Source organism: Nycticebus coucang, chromosome 7 (assembly GCF_027406575.1).
Source record: "Nycticebus coucang isolate mNycCou1 chromosome 7, mNycCou1.pri, whole genome shotgun sequence".
Lineage (NCBI taxonomy): Eukaryota > Metazoa > Chordata > Mammalia > Primates > Lorisidae > Nycticebus > Nycticebus coucang.
The window spans coordinates 73,864,996-73,883,546 of NC_069786.1; the positions used below are offsets into that span (position 1 = coordinate 73,864,996).

General features: G+C 42.3%; 1 long non-coding RNA gene across 1 annotated transcript in view; it reads right to left on the bottom strand.

Moving 5' to 3' along the window:
* The window catches only part of LOC128590195 (uncharacterized), a 119,983-nt gene that overhangs the window by 44,745 nt on the left and 56,687 nt on the right, over positions 1 to 18,551 (bottom strand). The window lies entirely within an intron of this gene.

An 18,551-nucleotide genomic window follows, 5' to 3' on the forward strand; every position in this document is an offset into this window, starting at 1 on the left:
TGGGGTGGAAGTATGGAGAAAAAATAGGAATGGCTGCTTATGAGTACAGGGTTTCTTTGGGGGTGACGAAAATGTTCTACATTTGTTGACTGTGGTGATGAATGCACAATCTGTGGATATACTAAAACCCACTGAATTTTACTATTTATTTATCTATTTTTTTGAGACAGCATTTCACTCTGTTGCTCCAGGCTAAAGTGTCACGGCATCATCCTGGCTCACAGCAGCCTCAGACTCTTCTGTTCAAGTAATCCTCATGCCTCAGCCTCCTGACTAGCTGGGACTATAGGCGCATGCCACAATTCCCCGCTTATTTTTCTACTTTTAGTAGAGATGGGGTCTTGCTCTCTCTCAGGCTGATCTTGAACACCTGAGCTCAAGGGACTCTCCCGCCTCGGCCTCCCAGGGTGCTAGGATTACAGGTGAGACCTGCTGCCCCAGGCCAAATTTTGTACTTTATGGTACATGAATTCTATTTCAGCAAAGCTGCTTATTAAAAAAAATGCAGAGGAGACACATGTTACATCCAGGTAGAGCATTTAACACCTGGCACATGATTCTGTGCACTTTCTCTTTCTCTGCCAAGGAAGCACTTACTGATAGGAAGGTGTTATTAGATCAAAGCAGCTGTAATACAGAGCTAAAAAACAGAAGAAAACTGTTCTGGAGACTCACTCAGACTCACAGTGGATTCTGAGTAAAAGATAAAATTTTTTGTATTTAAAAAACAAGAAAGAGGGTGGCGCCTGTGTGTGGCTCAAAGGAGTAGAGTGCTGGCCCCATATGCCGGAGGTGGCAGGTTCAAACCCAGCCCTGGCCAAAAACTGCAAAAAAAACCCAAAACCAAACAAACAAAAAAAACAACAATCGACCAACCAAACAAAAAACAAGAAACACGTCATTCAAATTTTAGTGTTGTGTAGCCGGGCGTTGTGGCGGGCACCTGTAGTCCCAGCTACTCGGGAGGCTGAGGCAAGAGAATCACTTAAGCCCAGGAGTTGGAGGTTGCTGTGAGCTGTGTGAGGCCACGGCACTCTACAGAGGGCCATAAAGTGAGACTCTTTCTCTACAAAAAAAAAAAAAAAATTTTAGTGTTGTGAGAGGATATGGCATAGTACATCTAGTCCAGAGTTTTTCAACCCCTTAGTATTACTGACATTGGTTTGGATAATTTTCAGCTGTGGATGGCTGTCCTATCGATACTAGGACGCTTAGTAGCAACCCTGGCTTCCCCAGTTCTAACAACCAAAAATGTCTGTAGACATTGCTGAATTGTCCCTCACCAAGCCTTGGGAGTACCACTGATGTAGTCTAAAAGTTCCCAAAGAGTGTTTATTACAGCATTAATTTTGCCCAATGCTGCAAAAGAAAAGGGTTCCATTGTTTAGTAAGTTTGGAAAACAGCAAGCTAGTCTGGGCACGGTGGCTCACGCCTGTAATCCCAGCACTGTGGCAGGCCAAGATGGGTAGCTTGTTTGAGCTCAGGAATTTAAGACCAGCCTGAGCAAGAGCCAGTTGTTGTGGTCTGTGCCTGTAGTCCCAGCTACTGGAGAGGCTGAGGCAAGGGGATCACTTGAGCCCAGGAGTTTGATGTTGCTGTGAGCTATGACATCACAGCAGTCTACCGAAGGCAACAAAGTAAGACTCTTTCTCCAAAAAAAAAAAAAAAAAAGAAAGAAAGAGAAATAGCAAGCTGGCTCGGTGCCTCTAGCTTAGTGGTTAGGGTGTCAGTATACCAGGGTCTGGCCTGCTAGACAACTACAACAAAAAAATAGCCGGGCGTTGTGGCGGGCGCATGTAGTCCCAGCTACTGGGGAGGCTGAGGCAAGAGAATCGCTTTAAGCCCAAGAGTTTGAGGTTGCTGTGAGCTGTGACGCCATAGCACTCTACCAAGGGCGACATAGTGAGACTCTGTCTCAAAAAAAAGAAAAGAAAAGCAAAGAACAAGCTAAATGAATTCTTCCTCTTCCCACTCCTACCCACATTCTACAGCAGTAGAAACTCAGGAACAGGAAAGGGAGATGATTTGCCTTTTGTCACTCAACCAACATAATCAGAGCATTTTTAACTTAATTCCTTTAATATCTAAAAATGAAGAAATGAAGATATAGTGTATGAATTTGCAAACAGGTCTCAAATCTAGCACTGGTCAGACTGAACATATCAGTGAGCGTCTGGAATTTATGCAAAAAGTGTGATAAGTAACCCTCAAGACCAAAAGGGACGTACTGATGTTATGTTCTGATGTTTATTTAGCTGATGTGGCTTATACTCAAGGCTTAGCTGTGTACTTGAATGTCAGAATGGGATAAAAACATTCACAGATTCATTTAGAAAATTCAGGTGGAATATGAATATTAATAAAAAAGGGAGATAAACTTTATCAAATGACACTAGGTGATATCAAAAATTAGGGAAAGAGTTTAGGCTAACAAAATTTTTTAGAAATCCAAACAGGACTCCTAATGCATTTTTGTTTTTTACTGTCTTGTAATACAATTTGGTTCTATTTTTTTAATTTAATTTTTTATTAAATCAAAATTTATTTATGGGGTACAATGTGATGATTTGATATACAATGTGGAATGCTTAAATCGAACTGATTAATATAGCCATTACTCACTTACTTATTTTTTGTGGTAAGACATTTTTACTCTACTCTCAGTTATTTTGAAGTGTGCCCTTGCACAATTTGGACCTATTGTGTCAAACCTAGCATAATAATTTTGAAGGGCTATTCTTTTTTTTTTTTAATGGTTTTTGGCTGGGGCTGGGTTTGAACCTGCCACCTCCAGCATATGGGACCAGCACCCTACCCATTTGAGCCACAGGGACCACCCCTGAAGGGCTGTTCTTCACAACAGGTAAATAATACATCGCAGGGGCCAAGCCTCTCAAAGGCAACAGTACAAAGGGAGGCCTGTATTGCATGTGTTTATGTAAAAAGTTATAAATCAAATGGTTAAATATGTTTTAAATACAGGCCTTCCTGTATTTTCCTCCTCTATTTTCCTACATTAACATTGCAATCTTCCCAAAGACTGGAAGGTCATGTTCCATGCACAATTCTTGGACTTCTTAAAGTTCTATATGAGGACATGGAGGCATGGGGAGAGCTGGACCCCAATCTGAAGATCCCCTTTGCCTCCCCATCCCTGGCTCTGAACAAGAAGGGCCTCTCCTGCCTGCTCTGGGCGCTCCTCTGCACACAGGCTCCTCTTGGCCACACCTCAGGCTGACCACACACACTAGTGGCATGGTTTGCTCTCAGGGTGGGTCTGGGGAAGAAGTCTAGGCAGCCCTGGAAGTGGCTTGGGGCAATTGAGTAAGGAATTCTGAGGGGATGCAAGGCATCCAGAGTGTGGTCTAGAAGGGAGCACATCCCTTCTTGGATGTTCCGAGTGGGCACATCCCCTAGGCCCCACATTCTCCTTAGTCTGTGATGAAGGGCACAGCCAGAAAGGGCCAGAGCAGGGCCTTCTAAAAGCTTAAAGGCAGCACCAGCAGGAGCCCCACATTCTGGGATGTAGTTAGCATTAGATACAGAATCCTGGCCCATACCTTGGGCCTGCTTCAGCAGGAGGAAGGAGGCAAGATCAAGCTTGTCCAGACAGGGAAGATGGATCACGCCTCACTTACCCTGGAGGGTTCACAGAAGTTTATCAATTTTTGGCAAAGAGAACAGCCCAACCTGCGAGAGCCTGCCCAGATCTGTGTGCCAGTTTAGTTAATGATTTAAAGGGGCATTAACCTTTTTACTTATGGAGAAAATACCTGCATAAAAACGTTATTTTTATCAGGGCCACTGAAATTTCTGTTTGCCCTTCTCGTATGCCCCTGCTCCCTCGCCCTCTGCTGTTCTCCTGGTGCAAGGGAGCCTCAGCCCTGGCTTGCTTTTTCCTCAGCCATTGTCCATGTTGATGACTTCAGCAGGGATCCTGACAGCTGCACTCATCCGCTTCCTTCTTCATTTCCATTCCTATCTTCCTAATCTGCACTCCTGAATGAAGTCCACCGTGTCATTTCTGTCTGTGCTTCCAAGCAGAAGATATTGCTAGAGAAAATTTAAAAGTCAGATCCAAACCATTATCAGCCAACTGGCCCAGCTGAGTCCTCACTAGTCTCAGGAAATTCTCTGGCTTTTTCCAAAATTGCCTTTCTATTACAGTCCCCACTGCTCCTTTTCTAAATCTTTCCTTTTTCCTTTAGGCCTCAATCTCGCCTCTGCAGATGACTTTCCCTCTTGCTTATTGGAAGAAATCCAGATTCTTTCACATAGGCTTCCTCTTTCTGCTTCTTCTCTACTGAGAAATACTTAAGGATTTCTTCTCTTCTCCTTCCATCATATTTCAGAGGAAGAAGGGAACCTCACCCTTTCTAGTCTTTGTTTTCCTCTTAGGTCCCATATCCCATAGACTCCTCCATTCCCTGTAAATATTGCATCACACATGGTTCCTGCTCTGTGCTCCATCTTCAGTTTCTTAGAATGCTGGTTTTCATACTTACTCTTTACTACCAGTTTCTTGGCCTCTCTCTTACACCCCCCCCCCCTTATCTGTTAGCACCAATCTGGCTCACTTCTATCCCTTTTAGGCGTAGATACCATTGTTCATCACTCTGACCTTTTTTTCATGGCATCATCAATCCCCATGCCCCTTGGTCCTTCTGTCCTATCTTCTCAGCAAATCCCAAGTCTTGAATCAATCTACCACCCACTTTCTCAGTTCTTACCGTTGGCCACTCACCCAAGTTATTAAAGAAAATCACACAATTACATAGACTAGTGCCTATACCAATTTTAGTCACTAACCTCAGTTAGACTCTCTAAGGGGGTAATAATCCTTATACTTATCCTTTCTTACTTAATACTCTCTCTTACTTGTCTAGTAATAATTCCAATCCCATGACACTCTCAATCTCTCCCCTTCTCCTCCTACATATACCCAATCTTCTGACACCCCCTATATTCCTTTCCTTTTTTTCTCTTCTACCCCAACCCAATTAGAAATCAGAAAGATCCTATTGATCTTTACTCCTGAATAAGTCCTAAATCCCTCCTCTCTCCTCTTCCTTTTACTTTGCCCTTCCCTTCCTACCTTCATTTTTTTTTCTTATCAAGTTGTGATTTGGATTTTGTTATTTTCTTGATTTGGGCCTTCATTTTCTCTGACCGGGCTCATCCAATTGTCTCCTAAACAGTATTCCCTAATAGTAGCCTTGTTTCTCTCCAGTTTTTCCTCCATAGCCTCTAGGAGTGATTTTTGTTTAGGAAAAGGAAGTAGAGGCTCATCTAGGGATGAGGGATCAGGTGGAAGGGAGCAACAAAAGAGAGGAAGATTCAACATTTGGAGGCAAAGAAGGATGCTGGAGTGAGAATAGAAATGTCAGCCATTTAAACCCCTCTCTGTCTCTTCATAAAAATTGTCATTCAAATTTACATTGCTCACCTCTGTTTTTTAGAGTTGATTTGCTTGAGGAAAGACAAAAAACACCAAGTCCTGCTATAGGGTAAAAGACAATTCATATGAAGCCAGCTTGCATGTTCAACTTATTCTTCATTCACTCATTCATTTCTCTTCTTTTTCTTTCTTTCTTTTTTTTTTTTTTTGTAGAGTTTCACTGTACCGCCCTCAGTAGAGTGCCATGGCATCACACAGCTCACAGCAACCTCCAACTCCTGGGCTTAAGCGATTCTCTTGCCTCAGCCTCCTGAGCAGCTGGGACTACAGGTGCCCGCCACAACACCCGGCTATTTTTTTGTTGCAGTTCGGCCGGGGCCGGGATTGAACCCACCACCCTCGGTATATGGGGCTGGCGCCTTACCGACTGAGCCACAGGCGCCGCCCCTTTTTCTTTCTTTCTTTCTTTTTTTTTGTCAAGACAGAGTTCTACCCTATGCCCTGAGCAGAGTGCAATGGCATTGTAGCTGACTGCAACCTCCGATTTGGGCTGTGGGCATCCTGCTGCTTCAGCCTCCAAAGCCGCTGGGATTACCGGCGCTTGCTGCGGTGCCCAAATCGGTTTTTCCATTTTTTTTCATGAGTAGGGGTCTCACTCTCACTCAGACAAGCCTTGAACTCCTGAGTTCAAGCCATCCTCCCGCCTCAGCCTCCCACAGTTATTACAGGCATGAGCCACCGTGCCCGTCCACTTATTCATTTCTTATTTAACAAATATTTACTGAATAGCTAGCAGGCATGTGCTAGGTACTGGAGAGTGAACACTAATCAAGACAAATACAGTCTTACCTTAAAAGCATTTACTGAGTCTAGTGGGAGAGCAAACAACAAGAACAACAATAAATAAACAAAAATAAAATAAGTTCTATGGCATGAGAAAGTTATGGGAGTGCATAGCAGTGCCCCATCAAAGTCAGAGGTGGAGGGAGGTGAAGGAGGACTTCATAGGAAGGTGGAATTTAACTAGAGATGAGAGGAATGTGCAGGAATTAGCCAGGTGTAGGGAGAAGTTGAAGGGAATCTTCTAGGAATGTGAGAAAATCCAAAGGCAAGAGAAAGCAAGGTGAACTCAAGGAACTGAAAGAGAGAGGAAATTGTAGGAAATGAGATGGGAGAGGTCATCTGTAGACAGATCTTAACTTGCTAGTCAAGTTTACAAGTTCAGACTTTATTCTAAAGGCAATGGGAAGCTATGGGAAGCTCTAAGCAGGTGAATGACTTGCTCAGATTTATGACTTAGAAAGAACATCTGACAGGATGATATGTGAAGTATTTATGGAATGCACTCTTTCCACTCATTTCTCTTCTTAGGCTCTGGGCTTCCAGCCTGTACCCTGACCCCCACCTCCCACACACCTCACCTGTTTCCTTTGTCAGTGCAGTAGAAAACAAATTAATTATTGTGGAGATAGTCTGTGCTGAGAGAGACGTAGACTAGATGCTATGAAATTTAAATATAAAGGGTTCTTTGCTTTTACTCAGAGATTAAACCAAGAAATTCACACAAATGTGTAAATGTAATTTGATTTTTACACCCTATGCTGTGATGGGAGAAAAAATGGCCTGATATGGAAGGGGAAAGGAAAGGATGTCCCTGGATTGTTCATTGGTGGTTGTGGGAAATATGGCTGCCCCATATTCTCATATCCCCCACATGTAGTGAGATGAAGCTACATGGGAGCTGCATGTGCACAGCCAGCCCATTACTGCCCATCAGAGCCAGCAGGTTCCACTATCCTGGAGGGTACAGCCCTGTCTATACTGAGAGAATACACAACAATGGTATTAGCAGCTCAGGCAAGCATTAGGCCCACCTCAGTGAAATTAGGTGGACAGCTCCCTCACCCTCACCCCCCCAAGTACAACATGTACCCAGTCACATAAGAACCTCCATCTTCTTCCTCAGTTCCCTTTGGCAGCCAGCCCAGAAGCCAAGAAGAGGAGAAGGAAGGTCTGAAACTGAATTCTGAACTGAAATATTTATGTATTCTCAGTTGACAGAAAAATCATACCCTGTTTCCCTGAAAATAAGACAGTGTCTTATTTTAAGGTGTGCTCCCAAAGGTGCGCTAGTTCTTATTTTCAGGGGATGTCTTATCTTTCTTGTAAGTAGGTCTTATTTTCAGAGGATGTCTTATTTTCGGGGAAACGGGTAGAATTCACTTGAGAGAATCTGGATTAAGATGTCTGTAGGAAGATGGCTGGAGGTTCAGATTCAGAAGTAGTCAAATTTACTCCAGGAAAAAAATGTTCCATTATTGCATACCCGAGTGCTGTATCTGTGAGATTCCTCTCTCGTTGCGATCATGTGGCTACTGCATAGGGAATGGTTTCAGAGGGAGAATGGGAACTGGGGTTTAGGTGAAATGTGATGGTGGCAAAGGGGAAGGAGATAAGCAAAAAAATAGGAGAGGTATTTAGGTGATCAAGAGATTTGGTGATGCAACTGCGTATGAGAGATGATGAAGAGAGAGGAGTAAGGGATGATAACACAAGTCACCAGCTACAGTGATGAACCCACCGTGGTGCTCACAACTTACAGGGGGAATTCAGGAGGAAGTACAGGTTCGAAGAGAAAATGAGTTCAGTTTGAATTTAAGATGCCTGTGGAACTATAGGGTCCAAAGCACAAGACAAGGATTAGGGGCTATCTGGGAGCATGTAGATAGTATCATAAATACCTGGGAAAGAGAAAATATGGTGTGTCTGAGGGGGGCTGGGCTCAGTGTCTTACATCTATAATCCTAGTAATTTGGGAGGCTGAAGCAGGACAATCACTTGAACCCAGGGATTTGAGACCAGTCTGGGAAAAAGGGTGAGACCCCAAAGGGAGACAAAAAATCAAATGTGCTGCCAAAGGTCAGATAAGGAGAGAACTGAAACTGCCCCATGAATTTAGCTACATGGAGATCACAGGTTATTTTGGAAAGTGAGTAGGAGGTATGGTATGGAAGTTGATACAATGAGTGGAGACTTTTCCAAGAAGTTTAGCTGGCAAGGGGGGTGGAGAATGGGGGACAGAAGGGAATGTAGTTTTTATACTCTGAGAAGGAAGGAGCCAGTAGAGAGGAAGTTGAATATGTAGATAGGAGTGAGAAAAAATAAATGAGAGAGTAGGATCAATAAATCAGGAAGAGGCTGGGAATGGGGGATCATGCATGTAATCCAGCACTTTGGGGGCCAAGGTGGGAGGCCTGCTTGAAGCCAGGAGTTCAATACCAGCCTGAGCAACATAGCAAGACCCAGTCTCCATGGAGAATAATAACAAAAAAAAAATTAGGTGGGTGTGGTGGTGCACACCTGTATCCCAGCTACTTGGGAGGCTGAGGTAGGAGGCTCATTTGAGCCTGGGAGTTAGAGGCTACAGTGAGCTAGGGTCATACCAATACACTCAAGCATGGGGCAACAGAGTGAGACTTTGTATCTAAAATAAATAAACAAAAAAATAAATAAATGTATGTCAGGAGGAGATGGGGTCCAGAGCACATGGCCAAGATGCTGGCCTTAGATGGGGAGGAGAAGCCCTCCTATTGTAATAAGAGGCAAGGTTGAAAAGGCAGGTAAAAACACAAGTAAGTTTATAGGTTATTGTGGAAAAACTGAGACTACTCACATCAAATCTCTTAACAACTATCCCCCCTCCCCGCCCTTTGCTGTGTGGGGAGAAAGAATCACTTACAGAGAATGAGAAGGGTAGAGAGACCAAGACCATGGAGATTTGGAAAGAGAGAATTCTTGAAATAGCCTCTCTGGAGACCGAGAAGCAGAGCAGGTCAGGGGAAGATGGTGCAACTGCAGGCAGCCCTGACGTCCCACCTGAGGCTGCTGAGCATGAATTTAAGGTAGCCCTAATCTGGGTGACTGTGTGATTTTTTTTTCCAGCAGTGTTTTAACAGTCCAGGTAAAGGGATGGCAAAGGCAGACAATTGGATTCAAGGTACATACTTCAAGTTCTGCCAGGCAGATAAAATAGAAGAATAATGGCATGATGAACACTGGTCAGAAGCAAACGTTAACAGCCATGTAATCCTTCCTGAGTAGAGAAGGAAGAGGGGACAGCAAATGGATGGTAGATAAGGAGACAGAAGAAAGCACAAAGACTGGAGATTGTAATCAGGTTATAAAATAGGTACCATGAGAATAAACATATGGGAGAACTGGAGGGACAAAAAGGTACAGGTTCAGAGCTGCCATGGTTTCTTGAAGACAAGTCTGGGGTGTCCATGGAATTGAGAGATTGAAGCAGAATGGTGAGGGTAATTGGAGATGAAATCAAGATATTGAGAGGTTAAGTAGGCCTCATGGACATATCTAATATGCTAGATAGTTGGCAGAACTTGGAACGAAAAGGAATACTGTGGATCCAATGCCAATGTTTTCAAAAAGTGAGGGGCATGACCAGGCAGTCAGCGGATGACAGCTGGAGTAGGGAGTGTTGTATAGTAGCCCTGTAGCTTGGGTCTCAGAGGGTGGAGAACTGAGACCTATGGAAATGACAGTGTGTGACAGAAAGAACCTGACCCAGCCGCCTCTACTTGTGAGGGCTACAGAGGAAGCAGGGTGCTTAGGAAAAGCAAGGCTTTTTTAGGGCTAGAAAGCTAAAGAATGTTCAATGAAGAGATGGGTATATCAGGAGTTTGTTGATGATGGAATGGGATTCCTGAAGTCATGAAGGAAAAGTTAGGGAGGAAACAGAATGTTAGAGACACAGGAAGAAACCAAACTGGTTTCTTATTCACAACCAACATAACACTTCTGGTCACCAAAATATGTGGAGGTTTTTTCCCCACTAACAACCAATTATTCAGTGGACACCAACTGAGTGTCCTACAATTTAACTCAATTCTGATATTATCTACCTGGAGAGGGCATCAGATCCTGTAGGTTCAGGGCTCAGTCCCACAAGATTGCCTTCACTTCAGATGTCAATCCCAACCCTTCTGGCTGACTGTAAATTGTAGGTTCCCATGAGGATTCTGCACCTTGGGTTCCATTAATTTTCTAGAGCAGCTCACAGAACTCAGGGATACAGTTTACTTACCTTTACCTATTTATTACAAAGGGTGTCATAAAGGATAGAGATGAACTGCCAGATGGAAGAGATGCTGGCCTGAAGCATTGGATGATATGACCCTTGAGATGGGTGGAGGCTGGTGGCTAAGTGATATTCACCATCCCAGCTTCCTTCACTCCCTCAGATGCCATGCTATCTCAATGACTCTTTGCCTGTTCATTTTGGGCTTGATTTTGACTCTAAACTCGGAACTGGGGAAAAAGCATCATGTGACCTTAAAGTACTAGGAGTTGCTTTGGGAGAGGCAAATAGCCTGACCTACCACAACATTAACTATTTCCAACCCACACTAATTATCAAAGGTACTCATTCAAGGAAAGATGTGGTATTTATAATAACTTCATGGAATGACTGCTTTTGTTTTTAAAAAAGGAGACAGAGAATTAAAAAAATTATTCGATGGACATAGTGGCTTGCATTTATAGTCCCAGTACTTTCTGGGAGGCTGAGGCAGGAGCATTCCTTAACACCATGAGTTTGAGACTAGCCTGGGCAACATAGCAAGACCTTATCTCTAAAAATAAAAAAGAAAATATTATCTGGGTGTGGTAGTAGGCCCCTGTAGTCCTGGCTACTCAGGAGGCTGAGGTAGGAGAATCACTTGAACATTGGAGTTCAAGGCTGCAGTGAGCGATGACTATACTGCTGCACTACAGCATAGGCAACAGAGTGAGACCTTGTCTCTCTCGAAAAATTGTTCTCTGATACACTGAAAATGGATTTTTTCTTAGATGTGAACCTAGTTCATGTTTTTAATTTTTGTCTCAGATTGGTTTATTTTACTCCCCATGGTGATTTTTTTGTTATTGCTGTTTAAAAGATACAGGTCACCTTTTAGCTTCCGTCCAGTTCATTACACATGAACAATTTAGTGTTCTTTGGAGCATTCCTGAGCCCTTGAAATGCCATACTTAATAGAGGACAGCTTTCTTATGTTTTCCCAGTCAGCAGCTTTGTCAAGAACATCTCGCTGGTAGACCTATTTTAGCATTTAATGAAGAGATTCAATGATCCCCTGAAGGCTAAAGTTTAAAAATATCCCTAGTAGGACTTTGACATAAAATATAAAGGTCTTCTCTCTAAGTCTGGTCTATTTCTTTTCTGTTACATTGCTAATTCAAACATAAATTGCGCACTTTTAATAAAGTGTTATCTTCATGCCAGCTTCTTAGGCTTCAGTGCAGTATCCATTGACATAGAAATCACTTTACAGCAGCTTCACAGTGTCAGTTGACAAGAAGGTCAGGAAATATCATTGTTACAGAATTTAAGTGAATCCAATACTGATGGCAAACCAGGTGGCTTGGAGTTCAGTTATATCAGATGTCCCGGGTAATGATGCAGATGATCGTGCCTACCTGGCACTCTGAGTGACTTAGGAACATCACTGACATTATCTTTTTTTTTTTTTTTTTTTGTAGAGACAGAGTCTCACTGTACTGCCCTCGGGTAGAGTGCAGTGGCGTCACACCGCTCACAGCAACCTCTAACTCTTGGGCTTACGCGATTCTCTTGCCTCAGCCTCCCAAGCAGCTGGGACTACAGGCGCCCGCCACAACGCCCGGCTATTTTTTTTTGTTGCAGTTTGGCCGGGGCTGGGTTTGAACCCACCACCCTCGGCATATGGGGCCGGCGCCCTACTCACTGAGCCACAGGCGCCGCCCCATTGACATTATCTTTATGGTGTGGAAAACACAACTAGCACTTGAGAGATGCTGGTGAAGAATCGGTACTTTCATTCATTGATACCAATTTGTCATTCATTCTTTGTATTCCCATATAACTGACCAAATCTATTTGGAAAAAAGTGTCAGACATCATACCTTAGGTTCTGTTACTTAAAAAAAAAAAGGTTGATTTGGCGGAGGGAGGCTGCTATTGATGGCAGTTTGTCACTGCTGGAGCCTGCCTGCTCTTAGTATTTTGGGCATTTTTTTCATCTGTGCTGCCACCTAGAGAGGAGAATTAGAAATACACAAAAATAGGGCGGCACCTGTGGCTCAGTGAGTAGGGCGCCGGCCCCATATGCTGAGGGTGGCGGGTTCAAACCCAGCCCCGGCCAAACTGCAACAAAAAAATAGCCAGGCGTTGTGGCGGTTGCCTGTAGTCCCAGCTGCTTGGGAGACTGAGGCAAGAGAATCGCGTGAGCCCAAGAGTTAGAGGTTGCTGTGAGCCGTGTGACGCCACAGCACTCTACCCGAGGGTGGTACAGTGAGACTCTGTCTCTACAAAAAAAAAAAAAATTTTTCTAGAAATACACAAAAATAAATTGGAAGTCTCAAGATGGAGTTAAGGGAAAATGGATACTGTATATTTATTTGTGTAAAACTATAAGAAATATCAGTGAGATTTTGTGGCTATAATTTTAAGCTTTTCCCTTCTCTCTCTCCATCCCTATCACATATAAAACACGATTTGGATACCTGTTTATCAGTTTTTATGACAACATTCCAGGCATTGCTGGGAAGCCATTTCCTGGTTTCTTACTGACCTCTTCTCATATATTAAAATTCAATTGCTTAAACTTTCAGGGAACTCAAAATTGTCAGGATGTGGCCTCACTTTTTGATTATTAAAATATTGCTGGTAATACATTCCCAGTCCAGCAGGATCTGGAGATGAAATGGTGGCTTTTATGTGAATTAACAAGAGGAAGAAGTCCTTCCAACACAGCGGGCAGTTTCCTGCTTTGTGTTCCATAGCATTTACTAATTCTGTACAAAGTTTATAGGCAAAATGCTGGTCAAATAAATTTGGGGACTGCAATACTAAAATGATGTTAAACCGTTTTCTTTAAAACCTTTAATTTGCCAACATGCACTGTGAACTTGCAAGAGAGGTAAATGCTGGAAAAGCTTTCCCAAAATTACTTGATCTTGAAACCCTGGAGTCATAGAACTGGTGTTGTGTGGAGCACACTTTAGGAAACATTCCAACAGGGAAAGGAAGTGGGCCTGCTGTATACACACCATGTGCAAACATACCAATCCTCTCCCGCCCATACCTATTCCTTCTGTCTAAATATTTTTGAAGCTTTGTTTTGGTTTGAGTAAAAATTGAGGAATTTAACTACTTCTTTTTTTTTTATGTGGTTTTTGGCCAGGACTGGGTTTGAACCCACCACCTCCGGCATATGGGACCGGCGCCCTACTCCTTGAGCCACAGGTGCTGCCCTTCTTTTTTTTTTTTTGCAAGAATGTAATAGGGATGGGATTTGTTTGATGTTTGCCACTTTCAAGTAAAACCAAAAAAGTTTAGGCCAGATTTTCCTCTCTTAGCTTCCATGTTCAGTAGCACTTTCCTCTCTTAGCTTCCATGCTCAGTAGCACTTAGTAAGATGATCACTTTACTGAGCATACATTTAGTGTGTTCTAACTTTATGTAAAGTACCTCTGAAAGGGGAAAGAAGAGCTGAGTAAAACACATCCTTGTCTTTGTCAAATCATTAAGTAGGTGGAGTGATGAGTTTACATACAAATTACCAAAAGATCCCTTATGTGGGTAAAGAATGGCCGTACCAGATGTAGTCAACGCAACTGAAATAATATGGTTCAGTTTATCTCTAAGAAAAGAAAATAATATCCTTAGGAAACTCTTGGAATAGTATCCATTGTTACAGCATTTCACTATTTATCTACCTAACTGTTGACTGGGACGGGGTCCCATTCTGTTGGTTGGTCTTGAATTACTGGCCTCAAGCAATCCTTATGCCTTAGCTTCCCAAAGTGCTGGGACAATGTGTGTGAGCCACTACATCTGGCCTACCATATTTAAAAAAAATTAAAATGTCAGTGGTTATGAATATTTTTCGGCATTAATTCTGAAAAATGACATTCTTGATGATGCTAAATAGATGATATTAATGCTTTTCTTTTCTTTCTTTTTCTTTTTTTGAGACAGTTTCACTATGTCGCCCTCAGTAGAGTGCTGTGACATCACAGCTCACAGTAACCACCAACTATTGGGCTTAAGTGATTCTCTTGCCTCAGCCTCCCAAGTAGCTGGGACTACAGGTGCCCACCACAATGTCCGGCTATTGTTTGTTACAGTTGTCATTGTCGTTTAGCTGGCATGGGCTGGGTTCAAACCTGCCAGCCTCGGTGTATGTGGCTGACGCCCTACTCACTGTGTTATGGGCGCCGAGCCAATGCTTCTCTTTTGATAATTTTTCTGCATTTCATGTCTTTGACTCAAAAATAATATTTTTGTTTAGATATTAATAAGGATAATGATAAAACATCATTTCTTACAAGCGATACATATTATTTTCATTTTATGGAGGCAACTGGGGCTGAGAGAAATTAGTTTTCTAGTAGCTTATAAAGGGCAGGTTTAGGATTTAAGTTCAGTCCTGTATGACTACAAATCCTTATTATTTGTTTCTCTATGGTGGGGCAGAGTAGTTTTAGAAAATATTTGAGTACTCTCTAATTCCTGAAACCTAAAAATACGACTTGCAAGAGTGAAGTGGAAAAATAGCTTTCCTGGGATTTACAGACTTACCCCCCCCCCACCACGTATATAAAGGAAACTGTAAGTTTTATGAGAGCAGAAACTTCAGAACCACATGTGTTCTCTTTACCATACTAAACCCAGCACTTAGCTCATGCCTAGCATATAGATTTGCCTCAGTTGAGATTTACTCAACGAAGTATAGACAAATGATAGTATTTGGGATTAGGTGTTAGGCACACATGAACACTTTCAATATTTGGCTATTCTGCAAGATAATTCAGTTTTGAACCTGAAAAGCGGAAATAAAATAAAGGTTAATGCAAGCCTTTTGAAAGTAAGTCTTTCCCTTCATGCAATGGTCTGAACCTGGTCAAGGGAAGTCTCTACATTTGCAAATGTATTTTCTAGATAAATCCCATTAATTAAGTAATCACATTGTGAATCAATCTGTGAATGATGGAGAGACTTCCCTGGATAGTTTGCTCATCGTCCCACAAATCGTTCCCTAAAAATGGCTTAAAAATTAGCCTTGAAATAAAACTAAATTGTAAGGAAATGACTAAATCTTTTTTATATTTGTATTCCTAGCACCCAGCTTTACAAGAGATGCACAGTACATGTTGAAAAAGAAGAAAGAAGAAATAAAGAATGGAAAAAGGGAACAAAAATAAGTGTTAGGAATCTTGGCTTTTAGTCTTGGGTTGGCTTTGCGAACTTGGGCCTATCATTTCTCCTTTTCATTCCTCAATTTCCTTATTTGGAAGCCAGAGATGTTGTTGTACTTTACCATTAAGGTGCTCCCCAATTCTAATGCCTGTGGATGAGATTGGGGTCACTCTTGGTATAAACAAGTCTATGCTTCCTTACGTCCACTAGGGGGTACTACAGTACTTAGTAGTGCATTGGCCTCCATCTCCCAATTTTTCCAGTCCTGTCGACCTAGTATTTCCCTGAATTTATTCCTCAAAAAAACACTCCTTAACTTTAACTTTTATTATTTTTTTTTCAGAGACCGAGTCTCACTTTGTTGCCCTTGGTAGAGTGCCGTGGCACTGCAGCTCACAGCAACCTCCAGCTCTTGGGCTTAGACGATTCTCTTGCCTCAGCCTCCCAAGTAGCTGGGACTACAGGTGCCCATTATAACACCCGGCTATTTTTTTGTTGCAGTTTGGATGGGGCTGGATTCGAACCTGCCACCCTTGGCTGGCCCCCTACCCACTGAGCAACAGGTGCTGCCCACCTTTATAATCTTTTTTTTTTTTTTTTTTTGTAGAGACAGAGTTTCACTTTATCGCCCTCCAGTAGAGTGCCGTGGCGTCACATAGCTCACAGCAACCTCCAACTCCTGCGCTTAGGCGATTCTCCTGCCTCAGCCTCCCGAGTAGCTGGGACTACAGGCGCCCGCCACAATGCCCGGCTATTTTGTTGTTGCAGTTTGGCTGGGGCCCGGTTTGAACCCGCCACCCTCGGTATATGGGGCCGGTGCCCTGCTCACTGAGCCACAGGCGCCGCCACACCTTTATAATCTTGAACTTATACACAAGATATAAGATTTAATTTAGTAATTAAGCTGTATAAACCTAAGGAGAATGTAGCTAGGTGATGCATGTGACTAAATAGGGAAATCAGAATCACAGCTGGATGTGCTAGTTTAGGTCAGTAATCTCAGCACTCTGGGAGGCCAAGGCAGGAGAGACCAGCCTGAGCTCAGTAGTCCCAGCTAATTGGAAGGCTGAGGTAGGTGAAATGCTTCAGCCCAGGAGTCTGAGGTTGCAGTGAGCTATGATGATGCCACTGCACTCTACCCTGGATGACAGAGGAAGACTCTTGTCTCAAAAAAAAAAAAAAAATCGTAGAGCGAATTATATAGCATGTTATGTTAAGGTTTTGCTTAGGCCAAATGGAGGGTCTTGAAACTCTTTTAAAGGAAAATAAAGTGGAACAAATTCTAATTATTAAAACAACAAAACCATTAAGAAGTGTGCCAAATCTCTATGAAGACAAGTATAAAACTGCCCAAGACTACAAAAGAAGGCTTAAATAAGTAGAGATATACCATGTTCTTGGATAAGAAGACTCAGGATTGTAAAAATTTAAAATTATTCACCAAATATTTATAAATATAACATGATTCCAGACCAAAATCTCAATGGGATATTTTTTGAAAACTTTACAAAAGGAATTAATTGAGAAAAATTAACCTGAAAAGTCGAGAAAAGAAGATTTAACTTTTTGACAGTGGAGGGGATTTGAACTACCATATTTTAATAGAAATGATAAAACAGCTGAAATTAAAACATTACCATATTGGCAACAAAATAGACAAATGGACCCATAAAGTGTTACAGAAAACCAAGTCCAGAAACAAACTCAAGCAAGGTGCCCCAGACCTGTGCATGGGGGTACATGTATTTTAGTTACTAGTGTCTCAACACTTTTTCTAGCATGGAAACTGAAAATGGTCAGATCTTTCCTTTTTTAGACAGTAACACAGGACATCATCTCATAACTGATGTTTGTCCAGTGGGGGATTCTGAAACTGAATCCAGAATGAGTGATGCAAAGGTTGAAGGACCATCAAGTTATTTACAGAGACAGTGATGATGTCAATCATCTGGGAAAAGAGAATGTCTGGTGGTGGCAGTGTGATTAGACTCCACTTAGGTTCTAGTTAGACTCTTTCCATAACAGCTCTTCTCCAAGTTCTGGCAGCATTCTAACCAGACTGGTCCTGCAGAGGTCCTTGGCTGAGTTTTCTGTTGCTGGCATCCTTTTGCTCCTGTTTCCTGAGCCTGGTTTTTAATTTTCCCATAGATTTTGTGAACTACTTTGTATCCTTCCAATATATTCCATTCTATTCAATCTATCCAGAATTGGTCACTAATACTTGAAACTAGGAATCCTGACTTGTACAGAAACTGATAATGAGGAATTAGTTCCAAACAACAGATTTTTGGGGAAATGAGGAGAATCTAGTTATCCAGACTCATGTTTGAAGTGAATAAAAAAACCAATTAATGTTCAGAGATGGGCCCCTGGAAGTCCACGGCATATAAGTGAAACAGCTAATGAAATTAATGTCTGTGAACATGAAGACTGAGGTGGGCCTTGAAGACAAGACTAGGGGGACATGACTGCTGTTGTCATAGAACTGTGTGGAGGGCATGAGGAATTCAACAGCAGTGTGCGGAGGTCAGTTGCTTCAGTTGAAAAGATTAACAAATTAAAACCTCAAGATTCTTGTTTTAAAACATGAACTGAAACGCAAACTATGAATTTAAGGGAAACTTAGAAATCCCAGGATGGAGATAGTTATAAACCACTATTTGTTCTTATTAATTGATGACTTAATGAGTTGAATTCACCCCCTTACCTGGGGTCTGAGATGAGCATATGTTAAGGTGCTGATTCATAAAAAGCAGGATTTTTATTTATTATTAATATATTGTTTTAGAAATGGGATCTCACTATGTTGCCCAGGCTGAACTTAAACTTAACTGGCTCAAGCAGTCCTCCCTCCTCAGCTTCCTGAATAGTTTAGACTATAGCTACGCACAACTGCA